Source organism: Cibotium barometz, chromosome 45 (genome assembly GCF_041138505.1).
Source record: "Cibotium barometz isolate CiBa-2024 chromosome 45, ASM4113850v1, whole genome shotgun sequence".
NCBI lineage: Eukaryota > Viridiplantae > Streptophyta > Polypodiopsida > Cyatheales > Cibotiaceae > Cibotium > Cibotium barometz.
Genome location: NC_141090.1, coordinates 22,891,439 through 22,903,516, shown reverse-complemented (window position 1 = coordinate 22,903,516; position 12,078 = coordinate 22,891,439). Strand labels below are relative to the sequence as shown.

General features: G+C 42.8%; 1 non-coding gene across 1 annotated transcript; it reads right to left on the bottom strand.

Moving 5' to 3' along the window:
• Nucleotides 1–9,874: 9,874 nt before the first annotated feature.
• On the bottom strand, nucleotides 9,875–10,100 carry LOC147612533 (small nucleolar RNA U3). The gene has a single exon (XR_015263583.1). It is a non-coding gene; the product is annotated as a small nucleolar RNA U3 (small nucleolar RNA).
• Between the last annotated feature and the right edge of the window lie 1,978 nt (nucleotides 10,101–12,078).

The following is a 12,078-nucleotide window of genomic DNA, read 5'->3' as shown; positions in this document are numbered from 1 at the left end:
GCTATATGAGCAATCCCCCGTCGAGCCCATAAAGGTAACGCTTAAGCTGGCAATCTTGCTATGTGGGTTTTTCACCCCTCTATCTCCGCACCTTATGATGATTAAATTGCGTGTCATAGGCTAGGGCTTCAAATACAACCAATTTCCTCGCGCACCACACCTCCTCCTCCTCCTCTCATATGCAACATTAATGGCGAGCTCGAGCATATCATGACATTGCTATCACTGATGACTGCGTGTGGTGGTGAGATCAAATCACGATGTGTTATAATCTATGTACCATGCTATCGACCATAATATTCTACGGCCTCCATGTGAGCCCTTAGACCCCTTTCAAAGCCTTATGCTTCCCAACATCTACACAATCATCGTTCTAGGTATAGCATGGATCCATGGAGCGTTCGCGCACGACCGTAGTGGGAGGCCCTTCACCGTTTTGTACATGGGCTGTGGTTTATGCTCTTTGGGATATGGGGAGTTATTGTTTGTGCAGTCCACTAGAACGCTCCAATATCATGTGACTTTTACCTCTCATGCACCACCCTTTCTCGTCCTCCACCCACATACGTAAATCAGGGATGCACTAGGGCCACATAGGTGGTAGGGTTTTTGTAAGCCTTGGGAGGCTTTTCACATTCGCCTTCTTGCAAAATAATCGCAATCCCTCCCTTCCCATTAGGACTCGTTTCTAAAGGCCTCTAGATGTTAGGAAACTTGGGAAAATCACGAGTCCCACCTTGTAAAGATTTTTGGATTACCTACAATGGTAAGTGTCTGCACACCAAGTGCCCGTAATGGATGCATTTTGTTACTCGAGTTGAGGGGCTCTGCATCATTTTGATGAGCTTGGCTTCCACCTAGATTAAGAATGAGACGTTGTTGGTTTTTAAGCCATCTTGTGCTGGGACAATCTTCACACTACTGTGCTCATCATCAGAGACTTCATCGAATTATAGGGAAGTTGGGATTCCATCATGCAAAGGCTGAGAAGAAGAGGGTAGTTCTTGGATTTGCTTCTGAAGCTGCTCTTGCTCTTGCTCTTGCTCTTCTTTAGTCCGTGTGTGCTCTATCTTAGCTTTTCCCTTATCTTGCTTTTTGGGCACCCATACCTGTTTTGGTGTGATTTGTTGATGCAAGATTCTTGAGCGTGATGATGATTTTGTTAACTTTTCTTTCCTCGCTCTAGGAGGGTTGCATCTTTTAATCCCACCTTGTAAAGAGTGAGAAAGACAGCTAGGTTGCACAGGTAAGCCCAGGGATCTATGTTTGCACCTCTCTTAGAACTTGGTGCTACCCAGGGTTTCGCTCAACTGTTGGTTTCTGTTTGAAGAAGAAAACCTGCAGAGGTGGTTGTAGGGTCAGCTAAACATCAGGGTCAGTCACTTGAAGGGTCAAACTAGTCTTTCTGGGTTGAGAGGAAGCTATTTTGAGTCAGGTCTGATAGTCAGAGGTCTGTGAGGGCCAATCACATAGTTTTAATGCTGGAGAGTATTTAACAGAGTTAGAGGGAGTCAGGTGCTGTCAGATTAGGAGTTGCAAGGCTAGATCATTGTTGATTCTTAGGTGTCTAGGGGTTTGTAAAAGTGTTAGAGGAAACAAGAGTGGAGAGTTCTGAGTCAGGTAGGAGTCAGCTGATAGTTGGAAGTGGTGTGGGGTGACAGATTCAGTAGAGTTCTGGACCAAAGGATTTGAGAGAGTTGATGGTCCTGGAAGAAAGTCCGTGAGTCTAGAGGACAAGGATTTGATAGAGGTCAGCAAACAGTTAGCTCAATCAAAAAACAGTTAGTAGAGCAGCTGAACTGAGAGAGTTCGGGTCAATTCAGGTCAGCAGAAGGTCAAAGGAGTTAGCTGAGGAGTTAAAGATCAGACTTGTTCAGAGTTAGATCTGACCTAGGAGGACATTTAGGTGAGACAACTGATTTAGATTGAGAAAGTTCAGGCGGTTGGCTGAATGAGCAGAGGCTCAAGGGATAACTGTAGGGTTGCTAGATGTCCCGTGCTGTATGTTTTCAGTGATTTAGATGCTATAAAGGAAGATATTGTTTGCTCTTCCCAACGCCCTTTTTGGCACCCTTATTTGGCTTCTTCCTTAGGAGTATCCTTGGGCTATTAGTGATATTTACATGGTCACCCATCCTTGTGTGGTTGGATCACTATATGGCTTTCTATTTCTTCTCTGCTTAGGGATCCACATCAGCTTGTCATCAATTTTTGTCGGCATTTTAGGGATACTCTCCTTTGGAATCCACACCTGTTTAGGGTTTCTTTTCTTGGGCTTTAGCTATTTGGTTGGCTCATAATTAGGTTTCCTTGGTGTCTTCGATACCCACATTTGCTTCATCCTGGTACATTGGGACTTTTTGAGAAACCGAGGTAGCAGGATTGGACGTATTGGTTGCTAGCATTTGGTTTCTTTTATGGTGCCTCCTTGATTTTTAAAGAAGATTTCATCCTTTGGTTGGGATTTTAACTCCTTTACTTTTGGTTTTAAGGATGTGATGGGGGTTGATTAGAGGCTTTGAGTTTATGAATAATTGCGCTTACCGGCTGAATGGGACCTACTTGTAGTAATGTTAGTAACTTTTGTATATCAGTAGAGATCTCTATCCCAACTCTTTTGTGCTAACTTGATTGTGGTTGTCCTCATGGTCCAATCAATGTTGCAGTCATGTTTAACAATCCATCCCCTTCCAAGGATGATCTCTTTAAGTATTATACATAAAAACTACCTTCCACCAATGGGATAAAAGTTGATGTGCAACTTAATCTTTCACATCCCTTTACATTCATTATAAAAACTTGAGACTATTTGTACCAAAGCTTTGGTCGGATCAAGGGCAGGTTTCCCATATGAGACCCAAGTCTCATATAACTAAGTTTTTTCCTGCTCCTATATCCAACAAAGCAAGTTTGGCTATGTTTTTTTTGTTCACGAGGAAATCTAAGCACCTCACCAACATGCCAACGTGCTACTCCTTTGCAAGGCTCATATAAGGAGAGACTTTCTCATGAATTTAAGGATCACCAACCCAACCAAATCATCGAAGAGCTTAGTGTTTAGGGACATGGATAAGGTTGGCTTTTGCAATAAGAAAAATCAGCCACATCTGCTATAATCCATGGAAAATTGGCATCACTAAATGCATTCTTTATCTCCAAAAACTCTAAATATCCTTCTAAATAATTTCTAAATTAATCTAGGGTATTTTCTTTCACCTAAAGTTATTTTCTCTCTCTCTAACCCTCATCCCTTTTTCTCTCTCTAGGCTTTCCCTAAAATAATTGGAAAGCATCCTATTCTGGATGATTATTCCTTTGATGGCATCAATGGCCCTCCCCTTTATGAGAACACCCCTCTCTAACTGGATAGATCAAGGATCTACGACAACTTGTGGATGGATCGAGGATGGATAACAACTCATGGACGGACGAGGGATCATGGACGAACAGTGGCATGATGGATTGTAAACCATTCGATAACTTCATCCAAGATCGAGCTGTGAGGCTTGCATGCATGGGGTATTGTTGCACTCCTGTTAAGAATGTACATACCTGTGTTAACTGCCTTAGTCCAAAAGGATTTAAGCAGATTCCTGTTATTAAGCATACTCCTTTCCATCTCAACATTAGCACAATTCTTGTGCTATGCAACACCATTTTGCTGCAAAGTGTGAGAGGTAGTGAGTTTTCCCTTTAGGTACCACCGTCTACCCATAAAGATGTTCTAGATGATTGTGTAGCAGTTTCCCCACCTCCAACGCCCATCCGGGCTCATCTTGCCCCCCCCCCCACCCAATGTCTAGACAATTGCGATCAATCATGAAGATCTCAACGATGCACGACTATTGTTTCGTGTACCTTTTTCACATAAATACTAAAACAACCTCACGGGTTTGACCTCTTCCTCCTCATGATTGTTATGCATTTCAGCCATGTGGATAGGTATGATACCTTTCCTTTGCTTTTCTTTTTTTGCCCCAGCTTTAGCTTCCCATTGGGATCGTCTCTTCATCTTAGTCTCATGTTTTCTCTTTTTTTTGAGCCTTTGTGAATGGCTTAAATTTATTCATAAGACAGTGGCCCATAGTATTTTCTAAGTTTGCTCCCATTGAGGAATCCTTCCATTTGTACTCCATCAAGAATTTCTAGATGTGATGTCCCTCTAGTTGTGAGTTTGTAGATTAAGAAAGGACCCATCCCTCTCAACTTTAAATTCCTTTTATTTTTGTTCAGATTATAAAGTAGAACTAGGTCCCCTTCCTTGAACCTCTTGGTTTTGATATTGGCATCTTTTCCTTCTCTTTTTCTCGGCATCCATGCCCACCACACTGAGTATAACCTTGCTTCATTAAGTTTCTGGATCTCTATGAGTCGTTCAGACAACTCACTGTCCGCTCATTCCATTTGCTATTCTACCCTCCTCAAGGTTGGGATCATGAATTCAATCGAGAGTATGGCATCAAGTCCAAAAGTCCAAAGACTAGGTTATATGACGTAGTCCCAATTGAGGTTTTATAGGCAATTTTGCAAGACCATAAAGTGGATGAGAGCTTATTCTCCCAATTCATCCTTGATGCCTCAACTGTCTTTGTAAACACAGTGCATAGGAGCTTCTTTGTAAGGACAATGCATAGGACCTTGTTTATTCTTTCAACATAGGGCCTTGCTTATGCTTTCATTCCATTTGCTATGTTACCTTCCTTGAGGTTGGGATCATGAATTCAATCGAGAGTACGGCATCAAGTCCGAAAGTCCAAAGACTAGGTTATACGATGTAGTCCCAATTGAGGTTTTATAGGCAGTTTTGCAAGCCCATAAAGTGGATGAGAGCTTATTCTCACAATTCATCCTTGATGCCTCAACTGTCTTTGTAAACATAGTGCACAATGCATAGGACCTTGTTTATGCTATCTAGTTTTTTGTGGATAGTACACAGAAGACTTGTGGTTACTACCATCAATCCTTCTAAGAGAAAATCCACCATGTCACTTAAGAAATTGGAAAGTAACTCAACTCTGTAGAACCAAATTGGAACGTATACAAATATTCGTTGTAGAAAACTTAGCGCATTAATACAAATCCTAATTCACGTGATTTGTACGAGACTTGTGCATTCTTATGAAAGAAAATGGCTTGATCAAGATAATGCTAATTTGTTTTTTGTTAATTAGGAAAATGATGGATGACCCCGACATCTATTCTTGCTCTGAGTCTATAAGGTTTCACTCTATGCTGAGAGTTGATGTGTGTTGCATGTGGTTAATAACCAAGTTTTTGTATAAGAAAGTGGTTGTAAGATTCAAATCTCCCAATGGCTCTCATTTTGTCAACACTAGTCCAAAACCCATCCTTCGGATGGGAGAGGAAAGGATACCATAGGGATAGGCCTTAAATTTGAATCCCATTTTGGGCCTCATCCCTCATAATCTACTTTAAAAAAGCACTACACTTGGCTACCTATATATGAAGGCACCACACTTGCCATATGTAATGAAAGGATTCTAGTGTGCACATACATATGGGGGATGGGCCTAGGCACATGGGGGCTTAGGGGCATTTGCACATACGTTGTGTAGGGAATATAGGGGCATAAAACGCACCAGCTCTAGGATATTGTACCCTTTTGATACCTTTTACCCTTTTATGATGATATAACATCTTGTCTTCTTGAAGCTTATGCCCAAGCTTCCATGGTGGCTGATTCTCTTCTTGTAGAGCAGCACCTACTTGAGTTCAGTTCTGTATCACATCATTTGCATCCTACATTCATTTGTACTTATTGAAATGACTTACAGAAATCTTGCACTAGGAAAATCATAGCACTTGTACCATAAGAGAGATATGTTCCTCCACATGTACGAGACTTGTGCATTCTTATGAATGAAAATGGCTTGATCAAGATAATGCTAATTTGTTTTTTGTTAATTAGGAAAATGATGGATGACCCCGACATCTATTCTTGCTCTGAGTCTCTAAGATTTCACTCTATGCTGAGAGTTTATGTGTGTTGCATGTGGTTAATAACCAAGTTTTTGTATGAGAAAGTGGTAAGATTCAAATCTCCACATGCAAGAGCACAGGGTGTAAGGTAAGAGATATATGTTCCTCCACATGCAAGAGCACAGGGTGTACAAACAGGGTGTACAAAGTGATCTACAGGTTTTGAGAAGATCACAAACGATTAGGTATCTAGTGGAGAGATTGACATATAATGGGTATGCAATGCATTATGCATACATGACATCAATGAAAAAGCATGTGGAACCATCATGTTTTGGAGAATCTATTGGAAAGCATGTATGGGAAAAAGCAATGGACAAAGAAATGGATACCTTAGTATACAATGATACATGGGACTCGATTGCATTACCAAGTGGAAATAATGTCATTAGTTGCAAAAGGGTGTATAAAGTGAGATGTAAGGCAAATGGATTAATAGAAAGGCATAAAGCAAGGCTGGTCACACAAAGGGATATGCATAGACACATGGCTTGGATTATGATACCGTGTGGCTAAGATGGGAACAATGAAATCTGTGATTGCATTGGTTGTGTCAAATGGTTGGAAAATGTGTTAAATGGATGTAAAGAATGCATTTCTAAATGGTGAATTGCAAGAATAAGTGTTCATGAAGCAGCCAGAAGGCTATGTGCATCCCAAATACCCTACACATGTATGTAAGTTGAAGAAGGTCTTGTACGGATTGAAGCAAACACCACGTGCTTGGATAGACAAGATAAGCAGGTATCTCATTAGCATTGGTGTTCATGTGGGAACTTTAGATTCATCACTATATGCAAAGGAGACAACACAAGGTATTGTGGTGATTGTCATCTATATAGATGACTTGATCGTGTAGGTGATTCAAGAAAGGATATTGCTAATGTGAAAGCTTCATTATGTGGTGAATTTGATATGAGATACTTGGGAGAATTGAGATACTTTCTTGGCATTGAAGTGGTAAAAAAAAAGGCATTTGGTTAGTTCGAAGACAATATGCAATGAACATGCTGGCAAAGTATGGAATGAGAGGTTGTAAGCTAATAAGCACCGTCCTGTGCTTTGGCACCAAATAGGAGTGTCGATAAAAGAAAACCTTTTCCTTAAGAAGCTCTGCACTTGTTTTACACAAGAAAACATTGCCTGACCAATGTCTGCATGCAATGCTTCAAATGTTCCGGTGTAAGGCTTTCCAATGGCTGCTCCTCTACCATGTTTGAAGGAATCTGCAAACAAGAAATAAGTTGACTTAGATTGAAACATCTCTGTCAGAAAATCTCACATGCCCCTTTCTACCTACTGCGATACTTACAATTGTCTGGAAATCGAGTTTGTTGGTGAAGATGGATATCTCGTGCTGTGTAAACATGTTGTACCGTGGCCACTAGTTTTCCGTTGCTTGCCTTCTTGAAGCCTTGTAAACGACCTTTCCAATGGTGCTCTAGTACATTTTTGCCGTCGAACTGGGTGAGGCCCGATTGCAGCACAGCAGGCTGTAGATAAACCCAAGCGCTCTTACGAAATGCCTCTCCCACCCAAGCACCATCATCGTCCTTCTTGTTGTGCAAGGATATCTCCTCAATCTCGTTTTTTGGTCTTCTTGGTGTGGCCATATCTTCTTGGAAGGTGGAGTAGAAAGGTTATGTTTAGAGTAAAAAAAAAAGAGATGTGCAGACTAGGGTTTTACGGGAGCCTTGAAGATGAAAGAGATGGAGCTCCGAGAAGGGAGGGAGATTAAGATGGAGGAGAAAGATTAGGGTTTCGGGCTTTGATGGTTTCATTAGGGTTGGGCAAATGAGATAGAGATGGAAGAGAAAGAGAGGAAGAGTTTAATTTGGACGTTCAAGAGGGAAAGCGGACTTGAAAATGAAATTTTTGATTACAATGAAATTTGAGATGGGTTTTTGGGGGGAAATGTGAGTTTTGGGGGGATCTCGAAAATTTGAAGGATTTTTTGAGCCACGAAAAATGGTGGGACCATACCTACCCTAAACCCCCTACCTTTTTAAAGAGACAAGTGTAATTATTAGTACTGAAAGCCTAGTGTCCCTCCCTATAGCATAGTCTCCCTCCCTATATTCAAAGGAGACCAGATGTGCACAATCCTCTATTCCTATTGGTCCGTTGCTAATTACTTTCATTAGTAAAAGGCCCAAAATATGTTCAAATGCCCCCTAATGACCGGAAATATTAACAGCACGGAGGGAGGGAGGCAAGATGGGAGATGAGGTGAGAGAGAGAGAGAGAGAGAGAGAGAGAGAGAGAGAGAGATGATGTGACCGAGGGGAGAGAGAAAGATGAGACGAGAGAGGGAGAGAGAGAGAGAGGATGGAGAGAGATAGAGAGAGAGGGTAGAGAAAGAGATGGGAGGAGAGAGATTAAAAGTGATTCGGATGAGAACTCAGAGGTCACCTCCCTCAAACGCCACTCTTCCCAAGCGGAAAAGAAACCCATAAACTATGAAAACTCAGAGGTCATCTCCCTGAAACCCACTCTTTCCAAGCAGAAAAAAAACCCATAAACTATGAAAACCTTCTAATGGAACTCAAGGATTACCCCAACCCCTTGTTGGAGAAAGTGAGGATGAAACAAGCCAAGGAGCTTGTAAAAGGAAGGTACGTGACACTAAACTAGAGCTAGTGCTAGAGCAGGTGGTTCAATACAAAGCACTAATCCCACTTGAGGATATCTTCCTAGACCCTATCCCAAAGCCAATCATAGAACTAGTAAAGGGATCTTAGAGATTTCCCAAGGTGTCAGACAGAGCCATAACCATTCTCAAGAGGTCATAGATAGAACAAGTTTCGAAGCCCTCTACCTCTAGAACCAATCCAAGCAAGCCCCACATTGCTAGATACATTGAGGGAGGACTTAGTGGGAGGTGAAAAATGGCCTTCCATGGCTCACCATAGCCAATGCAACATTTTCTCTGAGGCGATCGGTGGAATGAGGACTTTATCTCATCCCCATCACACAGGCACCACCTCCTAGGGAAGGAACAGTGTATGTCCCTTACGCATTTAGCCAGCTCCTTTTGAGGAACATGACCAATTCCATTGGCATCTTGCAAGATGCAAAAATCAAGACTTTTGGACTAGGCTTCCACTACACATTTATGGTGTAGACTTTTAGAGAGGAGATGGTCATACACAATGATCCTCAAAAGGCCTTACATGAGGGAAGCAAGGTTGGTTCATTATTGGGAGACCAATCGCATTTATATACACAAAGAAAACCAACCCTTGAAGATAACCTGTGTGGACAGGGCAGAATTATCCCATGGGTTGAGGCCGCCTCGCAATGATGAGTGTGATACAACATGTCTAAACGTTGCAACAACAGGGTAAAGATGAGAACCAGAACTATGAGCCTTTCCCACACCCGAAGACTCTGAGGATTAGGTCCATTTCTTGGTCACCAATATTTTCTTGGAATTAGTTATGCATATTTTGTATTTACTAATATATGTACTTAACACATGGAGATAGGGAGGACTCCTCCCATGGGTTGAGGAGGCCACCTCGCCAATGATGAGTGTGATACAATTGTCTGAACCGCTTTGGTCAACATGTCTAAATGAGCTTAGGAGGTTGAGGTATAAGAAAGGGGATTTATGTAGTGCAATAGTGTCTATAAATGTGTTTGGGAGGAGTGAAGGAGCTTAGTGGTGGTGGTTAACCACACTGGAATGACATGAAGGGGCACGTTCCGAATGAAGGTCGGCGGGTAAGTGTGAGAGGCTGGCTGGCTGGCCAGCAGCCAAAGAGAAACGGTGGTGGGATGCCGCCCAGACACACGACGGGGAAGAAGCGAAGCAGTTGTTGTTGGGCTTTGCAAAATATATATATATGCCAAAAATGGCGGGTGGGGAAAACACCCGTCAGATCGCTCAGCAGCCTTCACCACCGGCGGAATGAGCACGGCGGGACGGTCATCAAGGCGCAGGGCGGAGGGCGGGGACACCCAGCAGCCCTGGCAAGTTATTCACCACTCTGGCGGCTGAGCCTCCTTTCGTCTTCCGGGCTGTGCGACTTGTCAGAGCAGGAATGCTCAGGCAAGATGTACGAACTATAGAACAGATCCTGTTCAAGTATAGTCCTGCTATATGAGCAATCCCCCGTCGAGCCCATAAAGGTAACGCTTAAGCTGGCAATCTTGCTATGTGGGTTTTTCACCCCTCTATCTCCGCACCTTATGATGATTAAATTGCGTGTCATAGGCTAGGGCTTCAAATACAACCAATTTCCTCACGCACCACACCTCCTCCTCCTCCTCTCATATGCAACATTAATGGCGAGCTCGAGCATATCATGACATTGCTATCACTGATGACTGCGTGTGGTGGTGAGATCAAATCACGATGTGTTATAATCTATGTACCATGCTATCGACCATAATATTCTACGGCCTCCATGTGAGCCCTTAGACCCCTTTCAAAGCCTTATGCTTCCCAACATCTACACAATCATCGTTCTAGGTATAGCATGGATCCATGGAGCGTTCGCGCACGACCGTAGTGGGAGGCCCTTCACCGTTTTGTACATGGGCTGTGGTTTATGCTCTTTGGGATATGGGGAGTTATTGTTTGTGCAGTCCACTAGAACGCTCCAATATCATGTGACTTTTACCTCTCATGCACCACCCTTTCTCGTCCTCCACCCACATACGTAAATCAGGGATGCACTAGGGCCACATAGGTGGTAGGGTTTTTGTAAGCCTTGGGAGGCTTTTCACATTCGCCTTCTTGCAAAATAATCGCAATCCCTCCCTTCCCATTAGGACTCGTTTCTAAAGGCCTCTAGATGTTAGGAAACTTGGGAAAATCACGAGTCCCACCTTGTAAAGATTTTTGGATTACCTACAATGGTAAGTGTCTGCACACCAAGTGCCCGTAATGGATGCATTTTGTTACTCGAGTTGAGGGGCTCTGCATCATTTTGATGAGCTTGGCTTCCACCTAGATTAAGAATGAGACGTTGTTGGTTTTTAAGCCATCTTGTGCTGGGACAATCTTCACACTACTGTGCTCATCATCAGAGACTTCATCGAATTATAGGGAAGTTGGGATTCCATCATGCAAAGGCTGAGAAGAAGAGGGTAGTTCTTGGATTTGCTTCTGAAGCTGCTCTTGCTCTTGCTCTTGCTCTTCTTTAGTCCGTGTGTGCTCTATCTTAGCTTTTCCCTTATCTTGCTTTTTGGGCACCCATACCTGTTTTGGTGTGATTTGTTGATGCAAGATTCTTGAGCGTGATGATGATTTTGTTAACTTTTCTTTCCTCGCTCTAGGAGGGTTGCATCTTTTAATCCCACCTTGTAAAGAGTGAGAAAGACAGCTAGGTTGCACAGGTAAGCCCAGGGATCTATGTTTGCACCTCTCTTAGAACTTGGTGCTACCCAGGGTTTCGCTCAACTGTTGGTTTCTGTTTGAAGAAGAAAACCTGCAGAGGTGGTTGTAGGGTCAGCTAAACATCAGGGTCAGTCACTTGAAGGGTCAAACTAGTCTTTCTGGGTTGAGAGGAAGCTATTTTGAGTCAGGTCTGATAGTCAGAGGTCTGTGAGGGCCAATCACATAGTTTTAATGCTGGAGAGTATTTAACAGAGTTAGAGGGAGTCAGGTGCTGTCAGATTAGGAGTTGCAAGGCTAGATCATTGTTGATTCTTAGGTGTCTAGGGGTTTGTAAAAGTGTTAGAGGAAACAAGAGTGGAGAGTTCTGAGTCAGGTAGGAGTCAGCTGATAGTTGGAAGTGGTGTGGGGTGACAGATTCAGTAGAGTTCTGGACCAAAGGATTTGAGAGAGTTGATGGTCCTGGAAGAAAGTCCGTGAGTCTAGAGGACAAGGATTTGATAGAGGTCAGCAAACAGTTAGCTCAATCAAAAAACAGTTAGTAGAGCAGCTGAACTGAGAGAGTTCGAGTCAATTCAGGTCAGCAGAAGGTCAAAGGAGTTAGCTGAGGAGTTAAAGATCAGACTTGTTCAGAGTTAGATCTGACCTAGGAGGACATTTAGGTGAGACAACTGATTTAGATTGAGAAAGTTCAGGCGGTTGACTGAATGAGCAGAGGCTCAAGGGATAACTGT